This window comes from Meleagris gallopavo, chromosome 2 (genome assembly GCF_000146605.3).
Source record: "Meleagris gallopavo isolate NT-WF06-2002-E0010 breed Aviagen turkey brand Nicholas breeding stock chromosome 2, Turkey_5.1, whole genome shotgun sequence".
NCBI lineage: Eukaryota > Metazoa > Chordata > Aves > Galliformes > Phasianidae > Meleagris > Meleagris gallopavo.
In genome coordinates, this window is record NC_015012.2 from 10,797,817 (window position 1) to 10,815,287 (window position 17,471).

A 17,471-nucleotide genomic window follows, 5' to 3' on the forward strand; every position below is an offset into this window, starting at 1 on the left:
GAGATCCCTGATGGTATCTTTGCTGGACAATGGGATGAAGCCCTAGAAAATGTTTTTTCATATTTCTCAAATGTTTCTGTTATTGTGCAGTCAGGCACAAAACGCCTATGTAGGACATGCTAGGCTCCTGGAGAGCTTTCTGTTTCTCTGCACTGCAGGAATACTCTTACCTCAGGGATAGGCCTTATGAAGTCATTTCATAGACCCTGTCAAGAACTACCGGGGAGAAATAACACACAGCATAAGAAAAGCTGTTGCATGCCTGGTTTTCTACCCAACATTGGATACACTTGGATATCTCATCAAAAAGGTGTTGGAGAAATTGATCTCTTTGTTTGGGACTTCCAGACATGCAGTTCCCCTGATGCTGAGGCAAGGTCTGGTTCATCCACCAGGCTCAGATGGGATTTCCACAGAGCCAGCAAACCCACAGAGCCCATCAGAAGCATGCTGACATAGAGCTGAGCTCTGCCTGAGGTGTAGACACATGGTGTTTGTATTCTGTGAAGGAAAGATGCCTGCACAACACAGTGAAGAGTTATGATCTCACTATTTTGATCTGATTTATCCTAAGTGTAAATATCACTTACAAGATTTGATGTAAAATCCAGATTCTGATTTTAAGTAACCTTAAACATTTCCTGCTTTAAGAGCTCAGTCTTAGGGTCAGGCTATTCCCAGGTCTTTCTCTGCTCCTCTGGTCAAGAGGTGAAGATGAGCTACCCCACAACATCTTACTATATAGCCTTGAATCCTGTATGACTCGGAATAAGAGGAGATGGAAAATAACTTCAGCAGCACAGTGTAGGAACAATATAAAGCAAGACTGTAGTTATCTTCCTGCTCAACCCTTACAGTGCTGCAATGAAGTCTCTTCTGTTCATATCTCATCTACATGCAAAGGTGCATCTTGGAGCATATCAGAAGAGTAAATGCTCTAAGGCCCTCACTAGAAAGAAAAGCCAAGTGGTACAGATCACTTAGACACCAAATCAACTGCATTCATGTGTATATCCAACTGTTACCAGTGGTTTAAAAAAAGAAAAAGAAAAAAAAAGTATTCCCTAACCAAAAAATTCTATCAATGCAATTTTTCACGTAAACCAGGCTTAAAAATAGTTCTTAGAATACCTGTCAGGAAAACTTTCTACCTTTCCAAGGCTTCCCCAAGACTCACGGTACCCAATAGGTCTTTTAACCTCCATCTCTGGAGATCTAGAAGTAGGTATGGACTTCTGTCCTTGCGATGGTGCCCACCAATCTCAGGATCTGTCCAGAGACGCTCAAAAACCAGGAAACCCAGTATTTCAAAAGAAGGAAAACACCATAAGCACAATTTGTCCACCTTTCAGATGGCAACTAAAGTACACCCATTAGGGCTGACAATCTCACTGTCATTCTGATACCGTTCACGTGGAGCTCTGCACTCCAGAGAGCAGCTGGAAAGGGGGGTCTGCAGCTCCATGGCCAAGGCTGCTGTGGGATTGCTGGAGCCACACCAGGAGCTGCTGATGTTTACCTTTGCAACTGGTTTACCCAGCTTCCACCTGCTGGCTCTTTGGAGCCCCCAAACTATTATTATTGAGGAAACTGTATTAACTGCTACGTGCCCAAGTAAGTAAGTAGACAGGCTCACCCACAGGGAATGGGAAAACAACATCTCAAAGGCCAATAACTCCTCCTCCCTTTCCTCAGGCTCACATTTGTTTTTGAAAGCAGAACCAAAACCAGGCCAGGTCGGCCCATGCCAGGCAGGAGGGACACAGCCCCGGGATCCTCCTTGCCTGCTTTTCATAGCTTTGCCCAAATCACTCAGACAATGGGCTGAAACCCACTAACTGCACTTGCTGGAGTAACTCTGCAACCTTGCCATTGCTGCCTGCCATCCTCCTCCAAACTAAACAACCCCCCATGATCACCACTGGGGTGAAATACAGCACATGAAAGAGGAATCTACATCTCACTCCTCTATAGAGCAGGGGACATCCTCCCAGTGCTCCTGCACTGTAGGAACACAGGTTTTTACATTCAGGCTGCTTTTATGGAGGCTCCTGAGAGGGGAGATCCTAAACTGAAACCACATTGCCCAGTCTGAGCCAGAGCCTGTTGCATGAGCTCTGTCTGTTCCCCAAGTCTTTCCAGTACTGATTGCTTCCCGGCAAGAACAGTGGGGCTTACAGCTCCCGGGAACCTGCCAGCACGGAAACAGGGATGACTAACAGCTCACAAGCATCCACCAGAGCTTGGAGACTCTCTTCCATCTTTCCAGGTCTTGGTTGGTGCAAAGTGGTCTGAACGGCTCTTTGTGTCCGTAGCTGCTACTAGAGAAATATCTTTCCTCTTTTTCCTCTTTTTTTTTTTTTTTTTCCCATAGAGAAGCTGTTGAGACGTGCTCACCATCTCGCTCTTTTCTGATAACCCTTTCGGCATCCTTCCGTTTTCTGGTTATTCATTTGTTACCCCTGAAATCTGATTCCCAATCTCAGCCTCCTCTTATCGGCCCCTTTCACTGAGGAGTTCCAAAGCAACGGGTTAGTTTTAATCTTTGTGCTCTTTCTCTGTCCTCGAGGCCTCGTTTTTGCTGGGGGAGGAGGTGAGTGATAGGATGACGTTTGTGGGGGAAGGGGCTGCCATCCATTAACTCGCTGTTATCTATCTATTCATCTTCCCAGCAAGACAAAGGTATGATTGTGGCTCCAGCTGACAGACCTGCGCTGGCTTCACTCCAGCTCCCATGGGTCACAGGAGCAGCACAAATACAGAGACATGGCCTGAGCACAGCCTAGTGCCCAGAGAAAGCCCGCTGGGCTCTGTGCTGAGGTCTGTGCCCAACACCTGTCCAACTGATGCACCCAAGCTGCCCCATCTTGCCACAAGTTCTCTGCAGTCAGGTGCATAAACCTGCCATGAAAACTTGGGACTGATTCTGCACCACCCCAGCATCCGGCAAACCCATTTTGGGCTGTGCTCTTATTTAAGCAATTATATAGGATATAGGGTGCTAGAACATGAGTTCCCTTATCTCTGTTTCCCACATTACACCCTTTCCTAAGGCAAACTGATGCAGCCCCATTGAAGCTGAGACACTGATTGACACCAGCTGAAGATCTGGCCCTGATTCTGCCCTGCCTCGCCTCTGGGCAGTCATTTACACCTGTTTGTGGTGCGCATGGCGACCAGCAGCAACCACTCAGAGCTACAGAGCACCGAAGTCCCGTCCCATCGCCTTCGCAGCTCGACTTGCCACGCACTGAGCAGTGGCATGGGGCCCAGTTCCCCTTACATCTCAGTTGGTTTTGGCGTTGCACATAGGCATCCTCTCTTCAGCTTCTAGTAAACCTAGAGATTGCTGCCAAGTCTCATGAAAGAAAAAGTTGTGACCCAGTTCCTGGAGGGTGACCTAGTGTAAATACCTTTCGGTGGCCTGATGACACCCTCCTGAAATCGAGAAGTGCACTTGTCAGTTCGTGAAGCTTGGAGCCAAAAACCAGTCCCAATCCAACTTAACATGCTGAATGCCTTTTCCTTTCCTTGCACACGCAAAATCCCCAGCAATTTCCGGAAGAGTTGCGGTTGTGCAAGCCAAACAGGGCTTGGCTTATTTTCTGAATCATCAAAATAGTGCCAGTTTGCATGGACAACATCAGCTTTTGAGCAAAGCTTGCCAATTCTGAAAAAAAGCTTTATGCCTGAATTAGACCCCAGTTCCATGCAGCTAGCTGGCTTCCCCAGGTTGCTTCTGCAGCCAGCTTTACTATGGCGGCTGTGGAGTCTTCCAGGGGCTCTGTAGCTCAACCTCCAGGCACTGCCTGAAATACACCTGCAGGAACGGAGGTCAAACTTCTCTCTGCCATTTTACTGATTTCAGTGGCAGCCTGTCTGGCTTGGTGCTGTTTGGCAGCATCGGAAGAGACTGTGCAAACAACACCAGAGCTGGACAGCCACCAGCAAACATCTTCGTGATCTCTGTTTTTCTTGGAGACTTCCAGGCATGACAGTCACTCTGTTTTTTTCCATTGCCATCCTAAACCCAATTCTGATCTCCAACAAAATGTATCTAGCATTTACATCTAAGGCAACATGGTTAGATCTGTGGGTTGCTTTGGGCTTCTAATTTCCATGGGGATTTGCATAATAAAATACAGTAATAGGCTGGGCATGTAGAGCGAGCAGTGGCAGTGAGCCAAGAGTTAATGAGCTCTATTGCAGACTCCTTAGTTCTGGACAAGTCACTCGACCTTCCCAAGTCACATCATCCCATCTGTGAAATGGGGATAGTAATACTTGCCTCACAGGGCTGTTGTGAGGATTAATTAGTTACTGCTTGTACATCACTTTGATGATCTTAAGAACTACATGCCTGCTAAGTATTGTTATTATATCATGGCTGGGAAGACACTGCAGGTAGGGCTCAATCCCGCCCCTGGAAAAAGATGCGTCTATCTCCACGTCTTGTCAAATCAGCTGCTGGGCTTGCGCAAGGAGCGTTTATATAACTTTGGTACCAAACATCCACATGCACCTTGTTTCTCTGTGGCTGCCAAACCCTGGATGTCCTTTGCGTGATATCCTGCTGGAAGTCATGCGATGCACCCACCTCTCTAAACATCTTGGAGCAGGAGCCCAACAACGACTCCTTCTCTGTTCCCCCATGCCAATTTCCCTGAAGATCAGCAAACAGTTCCATTAGGCATTTCAATGGTGACCTCAAGATCACAGCTTAGCACATGGTACAAAGCCCACGGGCATAGCTGAGGCCAGCCCACACGGGACAGGGTGCCCAGCCCCACAGCAGTGCTCCTGCACACAGCAAAGTCATGAGGGCTGCAGGAGATAGGAAGCCTGCAGAGAGAGACACGGGCACGTGTGCAAACACGGCTGGGAAAAGTACACTCCCCTCACCTAGAGCCAACCCCTCAATGGGCACTTTCTTGCTCAGCCTTACTGCTTTTCCATGTGTCCTCTGCTGAGTGAGGCTCTTTCTCCTCCTAAGCGTTTGGGCCCAGATAATACAAAGCAGGGCACAAAGAAAAGAATTCCGCCAGCTACACCGGACTATGGCTCAGGATCATTAATAGGCTCAAGCCACAGTACCCAGCCTACTCCAGGAACACATAGGAATTATGCATCCAAATTTCAGTGACATTCAGTGGAAGTCGGCCAAATGGCTGCCTTTGATTCCTTTGAAATCTGAGCCATAACCGTCACTGTATCTCAGACGTGTGAACTGCTCTGAGAAGGCTCCCATATAGATTAGGCTGCGATCAAAGACTTCCACTAAAGTGAATTTTATGAAGACAGAGATTTGAGGTGAGGCTGACCAACAGCAGTATTAGCTGCAAAAAACCCTTCAAACCAGCAGGTTTGAAGGGGTTAAAGAAGAAAGTTATTTGGGTAGATGATGAACATTAACCATCATTTTCAGTCAGCATGCAATGACTAGTTAACAGGGCTTATCATCCCCAGCTATGCAAGGAATTACAATAAATGCCTGAAATGCAAGCAGGTTTCCGGCTTAGGTAGGTAAATAATAGAAGTCACTATTTTTGTCTGAGTTGCAAGAATTCCCCATGAACACATCTCCCCTCCTCCCCACTGTACTATGTCTAACCCCGCTCCCTGCTGATTGGCAAAATGAGGTTCTTTCATGCATCCTCGGGACTTTACTTTGCCTGCAGAAGCAGCCGACTCATGATTTCCTCTTTGGTGGAAAGCAGGAACTTGCATTTTCTTCATTCATGCGTTTTAAATACTTTCACAACATAATGACCTAAGGATGAGTGGAAGGAGATACGAGCAGTTCTGGGATTGTATGATTTCTAGGGGAAATAGGGCAAAGCAAACAATTGGAGGATGGTGCTTGTGCAAACCCTGGTAGCGATGCTTCCATGGCAAAAGGCTTCTTCTCCATCCTGTGCAGAAAATGGTTTCCAGCTCCTCAGTGATCCAGCTGCTATTGTGATTGGAGACAAACACTGAGAGAAACTGTAAACTTCGGATAACACTCGGTAGGAAATAGGGAATCAAGTCATTAGTCGCATAGTTGATTCTCATTTACCCCAAGGCCAATTTTACTGCCCTGGCATACCCAGGCACGTGCCTGGCCCGGCCTCTCTCAGAGGCCCCTTGGAGGTTGGTAGGATGCAGCCTCCTCACACCAGCTCTGGAGGACACCAGGCTCCCACCTTGGGAGGTGAAGCAGGCTGGCATCCCACGGCTCACACAGTCCCACACTGATCTGGCTGGGCTGAGGCAGGCTGTAAGCCTGTGATTGGGAGAGTCTGGTGGGGATATGGCACTGCCCAGGAAGGGTTAACCAGCGCTGGGCTCAGAGCGCGTCCTCCCTCCCGCTTCGCAGACGCTGTTTTCTTCCCAAAATGAACATACTAACACTGGCATGCTCCCACACACCGCCTTGGCTCTCCTCCAGGAAATCATAACCCAGCTATTTGGCACACAAGGCCACAATTTTATTTACACAATCAACTTCTTGATAAACATAATACTTACAAAATACACCACACCTTAAAAATAAGAAAGGAAGAATTAGGAGGAGAACCTGCAGTAACCCAAATGTCTTGGCTCAAAGGGCCAGCCCCCAAAGAAATCACCCATGGCTATAAGAGGGCTTGCCTTGTTCTTGGGACAGGATTCTGCACAGGGGAGCATAAAGGGCCTCCCCATGGCTGGTGGCTGCCAGGAGGATTTGAATCATAGAATCATAGAATTGCACAGATTGGAAAAGACCTTAAAGATCATCGAATCCAACCACAACCTAACCAAACTATCTATTTAAGCTGACCCAGGTAGGTTTGCTCCTGGACAGTGGGGAGTATAGGCACCCGCTGCAGCCCAGAGCCCTTCCCTGGTATAATCGCTGCTCACAGTACTCACAGTGAGTATCCCTGTCCCCTGTCTGGGAAAAGGGCCCTGCTTTGCCAATAATCTCTGAGCTAGCCTCACATCCTGCTCTCATCCTCACCTTGACCTGATGCTGTGTATCTCTATGAACATCATCTTCACCTCCGTGCCCCTTACTCACTCCAACCAATTGCAAATGGGAGCTGTAGATTTTCATCAGGCAAGGAGAACATTGCTGATTTCCTGTGGCAACCAGATTTTCCAGAGATATGCTCCAGTTTGCCAGAGCAGCAGCCAAGTCAGCTGGGAAGCCAAAACCTCCAGCAGCCTCCAGGGCCTTTGGTGAAGTTCAGCCTAGGCGTCACTTCACAATGAATGGAGAGGCAGAGATGCACACTGCTTGTACCTGGGGTCACCTGAACTTGGCTCCACCTCCCTCACCCTTCCAGCTCATATTCCTCCCTCGGCCCCTTCAAAGCAATCACCTTGCTTGGCTGCTTGTCCAATGCCTCAGCCTCACACCATTGACTCTACAAACGGTGGAGAGCAGGGCGGAACCTGGTGCAAACTCTCCAAGGGCTGTGACTGATGCTCATTTTGCCAAGCTTCAAAATGCACCAAGACATCCACAACAACACAAGGAGATGCTTATCCACAGCCTAAATCCCACTCAAGAGAAACTACACAAGGAAAAATAATGGGCCAGGGGCATTAAATTGATTTATACTGGCTGAGGATCTGGACAAATCTCCTTTATTCCTTACACATAAAAAGATCTGCCTTAGGCTATTGAGCTTTTTATAGTTTGGGAAACAAAGATTGATTGTTTTTCTTTTCTTTTCTTTTCTTTTTTTTTTTCACAAATAGGAAGAACCACCTTCAAATACCAGAGACACACTGCAATCATTTAGACAGATAAACATCTTGATTCCTAGAGATAACAGGAGCTGAATGGTTGGCCTCAAAACCAAGCATTCGTGACAATTCTTGAAACAAGAATGTTATAACTCTCTATTTCCATAAAAATTTACATGCGGCTGCAGAGAAAAGCGTTCTCCCTTCACAGCTGGGTAATGTGCCCTAACCATGCTCCCCACTGCCTGGCTGCAGTACCTGAGCACCTGGGGGTGGGTGCTGCCTGCCACAGATTTGCCTCTTTTTCAGGCTGGGGAGAGAGAACATGGATTCACCCAAGCAGATGGTAACTGTGATGGAAATTTCTTACGCTATCTAACACAAAGCAATTACTATGTGTGTACTCCCTCTCCAAAAGGCAGCAGCTGAAACAAGAGCTACCAAGACATATCAGAAGGAGTGCTTGTCCTTTGTGGCCTGAACCTTGGCTGACATGGTCACAGCACAGAGGGACCCTGAGCCTGCTGCAAAAGGCTGATGCAGCTTCTGCCACCCCTGAGCATGTTGGTGCCACCTGACTCCTGTAACACCCATTCTCTCAGAGACTTGCACTACAACGCAACATTTGAAAATAGTAATTCAGATGCCTGCTACACATTCAGCTGTCCATGAACAAAAAGCTGTCCTTTGAATCATGATTTCAAATATCAGCTGTTCCTTGATTTCTTCAGAGTGGTCACCGGTAATTTTATAGTAGAGTAGTAATACACAGAATCGTATCACAGCATCATAGAATGCTCAAAAGCTCACCCAGTTCCAACCCCCAGCCATGGGCAGGGCCGCCCCCACCAGCTCAGGCTGCCCAGTGCCCCTTCCAACCTGGCCTGGAGCACCTTCAGGAATGGGGCACCCGCAGCTTCTCCAGGCAGCTGAGCCAGGGCCTCACTGCCTCCTGAGTAAAGAATTCTCTTCTCACACCTCACCTAAATCTCCCTTCTTTTAGTTTAAGATCATTCCCCTGGTGCTGACACTATCAGACCACGTAAAAAATGAGTCCCCCTTTGCCGATAAGCCTCTTAAGTACTGGAAGGCTGCAATGAGGTTTCTTCAGAGCCTTCTCTTCTCCAGGCTGAACAAGCACAGCTCCTTCAGCTTTTTTTGGTAGGAGAGGTGCTCTAGGCCTCTGATTACCTTCATGGCCCTCCTCTGGACCTGATCCAACAGCTCCACATCTTTCTTGTGCTGGGGGCCCTGTGCCTGGACAAAGTACTCCAAATGGGGCCTCACAAGGGCAGAGCAGCAGGGGACAATCACCTCTCTTGCCCCTCTTGCACTGCTGGTTACAAATCTAATTGTTTTCACTGCAGTAATTTTAATGTACCTAAGAATCTTGTGTCTGACCTAGAGTCAATTTGTATCCCCTGTGAATGCAGGGAATTGAGCGCCTCAGATGCAAAAACCACAAGGCAACATCTCTCCAGTTCTAAGTACTAAAATCTCAGGATATCTAAAGCCAATCTTGAGATTACATGTTTTTGAAGGCTAACATGACTGCTGTCTTACAAAAGAGAAGTAGCTCTCAGAATGCAAGTAGTTAAACATAAGAAGCGCTATAAAGCGGCAAACCAACTGAACTGGATTGCTGAAAATATGTTCTACAAATAGCCATCTGTTAATCTTATATAGTTTGCATTACATCCAAAACTTAAATGTTTTGTCAGAAATGACACTTGGGTCCCAAGAACTTCCAGTTGCATGTACCCACTACATACGCTGCTGTCACTGTCTTCCAGCTCATGCCCATGCTGCTGACTGTGTGCAAATTCCTGTGTAGACACAGCAGCTGCAGCTTTTCCACAAGGCAAAGGTGGGTTGAAGAGAGCCTACAGCTATCAGTCTAACCACTTCATCCAGCACAATCCATTCAAGAGGGATTACACCACTGGCTAATAGTGCAGAATCTCCTGCACTATTGCTCTTCCTGTTGCATGGGGAGACAATACTTGCAACCATTTGTAAAGTTGAAGGGCTTTGAAAAACTGAGTGGCCATTAGGAGAACACAGCTTGGAGCAGTGACCACCGCCCATTCAGAGTAACGTGGGGATGAGGATAAAATATGAGTGATCTTCCTGCCAGCTCATCTCCACATCTCACACTACGGCTGCCCTTCTCTTCTCTTGCACTTCTGCTTCTGATACAGAGATCAGGAAGAGCACAAACAAGAACTGCCATAGGAAGGACATGGACCTTCCAGCTGAGGGACGCTTTCAGCAGAAGCACTGCTGGTTTCTCAGAAACAGGCTCCAAATCAGCCTCATCACGCCTCAGAAGTAGGAGCCACAGGAGGGCAAGATGTGGAGGAGGACTTCAAGGGTGCTTTCAAATGAACTGAATCAGAGGTTTACCCAACACCGCTCTTTCAGAAGTTTCTGAATAACGCAGTGGCTTGAACCACTGAAAAGAAACAAATAAATGAGCTGGCAACTTTCACAGGGAGGAACCTTGAAGACCAGTTCCCAAGGCCACGCCAACCAGCTCGATGTGACAGCATGCAGGAATGAAAATAGGTAGGTAACATTAACAGAAATACACTGAAACTTAATAACAGCAGCTTGTCAGGACACGCACAAAAGAGAAATGGCTCATAATAGCTACAGCTTGTATTATGAATGTTTCATAGCCATCTGGCTAAGGGAGCTGCCTGAACTCAGCTGGTGTTTTGTATACGCCGTTGTAAGACATGGTTCATGGCTTACCATAAAGCGAAAGTCCTAACATTTATATTCAAGAAAGACACCATTCCTCTTGTCAGTCAAAAAATGCCTTAGAATAACAACACACCAATGAACAGAGCCTCTAATAAGCTAAGGATGTGTCCTCCCTTTGGTGTAAATCAGCAAAAATCAGTCAGGGCAAATAGAGTTACCCTGATCTGCACCAACTTATGTTCCAGCTTCACTGTATTACCTGCTCCTTGGTTCACTCATAACTTTCACGTGTCTATCAGTACTTTAAAGCAAAGAAACAGTTTATAAGAAAAAGTAATCCCCCTGCCTTTCCTCTCCTGATCTGATTCGCATACAAAATGGGCTTATGAACTCAAAAATTATGGGAGGGATTCAGGGAGGAGGAAAGGGAGGCACAAGAGCCCTTTTATTTTGCGTCTTATTCACAATGAAAATTGGCACAGAAGCCAACCACATACATTAACATAGTTTGGGCAAGTTTAACTCTCATGAATACATTTCTGTGGAAAAACTATGTGACTATGGAAAAATCCCCTCTTTTTTGCCACTTGAAAAGATAACAGGCTTCTATGTGGAATATACCCAGAACCTGCCCAATTCAGAGACATGGAAATACAAAGATGAATAAGGCTGAGTTTCCCATGCTAGGGGCCCATGGAAACTGAGAGGGGAGGAAGAAGTAAGGAGGCCCATTGAATTAGGAGAAGGACTTTCATCCTACAGGTGAAGGAAGTATTTGAAGGCATGAGTAACATTGCAGGCCTGTTCCAGAACCCATTTAAGTCACTGGCAAACATTTCATTGACTTCACTGGGATGTGGGTTAAACAGTTTTAAAATATAATCCAAGGCTATTTCTGCATTGCTGTGTGATGAGTGGAATTCAAAGCAATTCCAGTGTGTCCAGTCCTTTAACTTACCTGCTTTCTTGTCCACATCTCCGGCTGCTAGCCTGGCTGTTTCCCGGGCTCAAAGTCTCAATATTTTTAGAGGAACCACTGAGGAAGAGCTAACCTCAACAACTATTTTGGAGGACTGTCTTAGATTGAAGTGCAAGCTAGACTGCACCCTTGTACAAACTAGGCAGCCTGGAGGAAGGAAAGCTTCGGCCAAATAGAATATAACTGCACTTCCCCTCCTGTTCTGTATCTTTGCTGCCTGTGCCCAAAACTCAGGTTGAGGAGCACCTTCAGCATGTAGTGCAACATTTGTAATGAGCAGTGGAGTGGTCTCATCTGCTGGACAATGTGAGCATTCCCATTTACAATGGTACAACTGCACCTGAATCCGAAGCCTGTAATTTAAAGCTAACTCAGCCCCCAGCCACATCAGCTCATTCTGGGATCCTCTGATCCAACTCCGTCCAGATGCCATTTTATAAGTGCTACAAAATTTCATGAGCTACAGAAAAATAGCAACCTTCTTCATACATCCCTAATTGCAACCTGCAAGCTATTGCCATTCCTGTATAAAAACCCTTCTCCTTTGCTCATTTCCATCATACAGCACTAGCCCTGTTACACTGTTGTATTTATAGCAGAGGACAGTGACCTCAGAATTGCCATTTTCTTTCAAACAAACCAGTTTGCTTTATTATTAGCCTATCTGATATGATAGCTTGCTTTACAAGTCCTCCAGCAGTCCACTCAAGTAGCACGTCATTGCACCAGGCCTTTAAAACTTGCTAATAAGTTTTATAAATTGCTAATTGAATTCTTTAGATGACTCATATTGGTATAGTGAGCTTCACCATATAGAAAACTCAGTGATTTCAGAAGAGGAAATACCACAGAATCATCCTTTACTGCAAAGTAACACAGAATTAAAATGTTATAGGAGTAGGACAGGGAGTTTTTCTCCAAGGCTAGCAGTTTAGAGCCCTTATCGCTGTGACGCATCTGAGAACCATGTATTTTGCACCTGCTTAAATGTGGAGTTTCCATTGATGTCAGTGTGTGGAACAAGCAAAGTGTACAGATCCACACACCAAGGGCAAAGGATTTGCAGAGCAGATCAAAAGGGAGCATTCCCCCTCTGGGACAAATCTATCCATAGTGCTAGCTGTAATGTACATCATCACTGATGTCATTGCTAAATATGGTCCCACAGGAGAAATGGAGTTTGGCAGTGAGCAGCAAGCACGATTGCTCACAACAACCCAGTGCTGACCACGTCCAGCAATGTGAAAACAACTGTCTCTAAGTACAACCTAGAACCAATGTCTACACCTGGCAACAGCTTGGCAGGCAGTAAAAGCTAACTGTCTTTCAGGACCTGTTCTCCAAATGCGCAATTCCCTGTTACTTACTGTGCTAGCTGAAGAGAGTTCAGCAGGGCTTTGAGCAGATTTGTCTGACTGACCCTTCTCTCACTGACTGGCTGTTTTTCCGTAGCAGCCAACCTGATAACCACTTATCTTGGAACAAGGCATGGGCTTTTCTCACCAAACTCTACATTTTCTCAGCCACGTTCACCTGTTATCATAGGTAATGACATGAGATAGGCACTCCTGGGGAGTAACTCACCTGGCCTACAGCTGATGCCCACCTTAGGATGAGATCAGTACCATTCCCTGGCAGCTGCGAAGAGCATTTAGCTCTGGATCAGCCGTAGATGTCCACACGCGATCAGAGGAATCGCATCCCATGTGAGAGGTCAAATGCTAAGCTGCTGCTGAGACAGATCAAAAGCACAGTCATTATGCCACACATCTGGCCCTATGCATGTCCCTTGCTCCTTGCCCACTGATTTGGCCTGCTTCTAAGCAGTCTTTTATGACTGACTCTAACACAGGCAACCTGCTGTCATCCCTACAACTCCAGTAGGCAGTGAGAACTTGAAGACCGCCACATATGCACAGGCAGTGCTGCTCTAACACACAGCCTTGGAGCAGAACTGGTTAGCCAAGCTATTACGTGTAAACATAAAGCCCCAAAAGAGACCTCTGCAAACATCCCAGCAGGTCTCCTGCCTTATCAGTCAGCCTTTCACCTAGGAGATTCCCAAACTTAGAAAGCTACGTGATTCCCTGGTATAATTACAGGTATATTCCGAACAGATTTGGCACCACTGGTTAACCAAACATCATGCATTAGCTTCTAAGAGAAAGATATTATTTATTTTACCCACACAAGGTTTATCTTGTAGCAGCCATCAACTTTCCACGGAAAGATCACGGTCTACCATACATCAGTCATTAGAGGCAGCTTCTAAACTTTAATATGTCCAAAGGAACAATAACTGCAACCCTTTCAATATTTTATCTTTGCAGACAAGCGGAATGAACTCACTGAAATCAGCAGGTGGTGTATGTACAGCTGCTCCGAGCAACATTCGGCTTGCCTGTTCCCAGCGAGGGCAGCTGACATCAGAGAAGCAGTGCCCCGTGAATGTGCCATTCAGCACAGAAGAGAGCCCAGAGTTTGGATGTTAGACATGAAAGTGTTTTGTAATGCGCAGATGTTTTCCACGCAGAGGCTGAGAAAAGCAATGAACAAGATTTTGTAAATCTTGTCCCGTTGGGGTTTTTTTTTTCATACTCCCATTTCCTTGCTTTTTCTTGCATGGAAGAATGATACCATTAAAAATGATGGGTTATATCCTTAGCTAATATAATTTGGTGTGACTCCACCAACTTCACAGAGCTGTGCCTATTTGCACAAGTTGCAAATTTCTGCCATCAATTTAAATCTATACAGATTTACGTCATGGGGAATACTGCTATATATATATTTTTTTTCCATAGCTCATATGTTGCTTTAAAATAACTAAATAAGTAGAAAGACTCTTGACATCTATTAAACTTTTATTTGGAGACAAAGATTTTTGTGGATGCCTTCCCCCATCATTTCTCAAGTCCTTCATGCTGTTCCTCAGTTGATTAAAGGGTCATGGCCCTGTGAATCAGGGCCAAGATACTGAGGAGGATGGTGCCTGCCCTGCACCCATAACTAGGTGTCTTTGTTGACATGGAGCTCTGTTCCTTCTCCATCTCCCCAAGCGCCGCACATTTCAAGGGCCCCTGAGTCCCGCTGAGAACACATCCTTTTCACCAGCACCCAGGGTCACAAAGGGGATCAAGGTAAAAACTGCTGTGCTTGATAGAGGGCAGCGAGCTGGATGCACAGGTCCCTCTGCCCAAGTGAATTCCTTAACCACCAAGCTAACAGCTATTTTTTAACAATTCTCCTTCCCCTTCATTTTATGTCATGAAACATTTCAAGAGGCCTTGCTTTCATCGTCCTATGAAATAAAAACATTATGAAACCTCACCATTTTCTATTAAATGAAATTCTTGTGCTCCCGCTCACCCTAACCAGGAGTACTGTACCACCACATCTGCACAATATACTGGATTGTGCTACAATTTTGTGCCTTTCTGCAGAGAAACACAACTAGGCTTCGCATGACATTACAAACTGACCTCATTCAAAACTCCTTCCTTGTAAATAAGTACCGATCTTACATAAAGTACACATGAAACCAGATGCTTCCCTCTAGGAAACAGTTTGCTGAGCAGGTTGTAGAGCTTAAATGCTTCTAAAAACTCAACAGCAACAATATTTGTGCTGGACAATGAGCTGAGCACCTGATTTTGAGTTACACAGGATAATTCAAAAGAGTCAGGTGACTTAAGCACCATATTCCTAGCCATATTTACTTATCCACTGTGACCACTGAAGGTCACGGACTTTTAGAAGCCTTAGTTGTGACTGCAGGAACCACTATGACCACGACAATCCCACAGATTGAACACTGTCATTAAAAGCATGATCTGTCCCTGTTTGAGGCAAATGATGGAGTCCCTATAAGTGTGACACTGAATTGACTGGCTGTAGCATCCACCACAGCAGTGGCTCTCAAGACCACTGGAGGTCTCTGAGGCCGTGGTATGTCTTATATCTCTTGCAGTTAAAACTGAGCTTGATGTGACCCAGAGACCTGCAAGACGTGTTTGTGCATGTATTTTCTGGATGAATTGTGGGAGCAAACAAGATCATCAGGAGATGGAGAATTAGATTTGTTCAGCCTTTAGAGATGAAGATGAATGGGAGATTTTATTCCTGTCTACCACTACCTCTGAGACACTACAGACAGAACCAGACTCTTCTGGAGTCTGGGCAAGAGGCAACAGATGGACACTGGAACAGAGAAAATTCCAACATAAGGACAAACTTATTTACCATGAGTGGTAAATCACTGAAACCGAGTTTGAGAAAGATTGTCACCACCTTGGAGATATTTTTAACTTGCCCTCAGCAACCTGCTTTGAGCAGGAAGACTTGCTGCTAAATGATCTCCAGAAGTGCCTTCCACCCTAAACTATTGTGGTTTTGTGAACATGATCTGGATGTTTGGGAAGCATTGCAGGAGCATCTCATTCAGCTTCTCAGCCACCGGTATTATTTAAATAAAAAGATATCAGAGCAAAGGCAGCTATTCTTTACTGTACTACTGCTTACCTGCATCACCAGTCACACCTATTCTCTAAACCTTTGCACTTATAATGTTGCATCTATTTCAGAAAAAGGTGCTGCACCTCTTAGTTCAGCCTACTGCGCTGCAGAGTCCTCTCCCACATGGTTCTGCTGGTCACTGCATTGACAACTCACACCTCCCACAAAGAACCCCGTAAGGCTCTCCTCCCGAAGGCTGTCTTCTCCAGCCGTGTGCATACGTGCCACACCTGACACTGCTGTGCCTGTAATGTTCCACACTGAGATCAACGTTTCCATCCTGTTCCTCTTTCTCCCAGACTGCTAACTTGCTAGAGGTTAAGCTCTCTCTCAAGCAGCCCCTTCCCACTTAGCCTGTATCCCAGAATTTTCTTTCATGAAAAAGGTACTGTAAAGACTCTGGACCCTGTGCTATGATTTACACTTATTCATCTCCTGTAGAAAGCCTGCCATATATGTGATGATACCATTCAGCTCCGTTTACCTGAGAACTTAAAAAAATACTGTCAGAGGTTGTTTTTTCCATATGGGTAAATAGTAGGGGTGGGAGTATTCCTTATGGGAAATCTGGAACAGTCGCACTCTGTCGGTCTGACATTTCCTGCTGTAATTGAAACTTTTGATGTTAAAAATTCCATTTACACAGTTTCTCTCTAAGCCAGGCAGGGAGAAGGGCAGAGGTGGGCACAGCATTAGCACACAGTTTCCCCAACTCCCTCACTGCAGTCAGTTAAACTATAGCAGGTGAGATGCATAGATGTAAGGGCAGGAATATGAGGAAGGAAATACCAGCAGAGTTAGGTAATTTGGGTCAGAGGACGTCAGGCATAGTTACCGAGGCAGGTACAGATTAAATCAGCTTGAGGCTCTAGGTCTGCGCTTCTGTCCCTGCCACTGCCCAGGAGGGCATGGAGAGATGCACCCACACAGTCATGTACTCACAAGGGACGTCTATCTTGGACATCTCCATCTTCAGAAGACAGACAGAAAAACAGTCTCCTCAGAACTTATGGGAACTAATGGAGAAACAGCTTCAGATACCCCTATGGGGTATGTAACCCCATAGGTTACCATGACCTGCCTAAATTTGCCCACCCACAAGTTTTGGGGCATTTAGCTAAGCATCTTTACAAACCCCACCTTACATTACACAACCTAACCTTCAGCCAGATCAGCCAGACCATAACCAAAATCCCTGTTGACCCCAGGCAGAAACCCAGGCAAAGAGGCTCAAACCCTACCTCTGCCCGGCTCGACCCCACCCCTGGAGCTCTGCTTGCTCCCAGCCCTGAGGAGAGCCCACTGTCTAACCTCCTCCTGCACAAAACCTCCATCAGACTCTCCAGGGCTGAGCAGCAGCAGTGAGGAACACTGAATGCTGGTACCATCAGCCTCAGCTCCCACTAGCAATAAATACATTAATAAGACAAAGTACAGGACAAAGTGGAACTCCTGTGAGTAATTGTATTAGCTAGTCAAAGTAACTTCATGTTAAGAAATATTTTTAGTATGCTGTGAAAAGTTTGAAACCTGTCACACCCCAACAGTTACA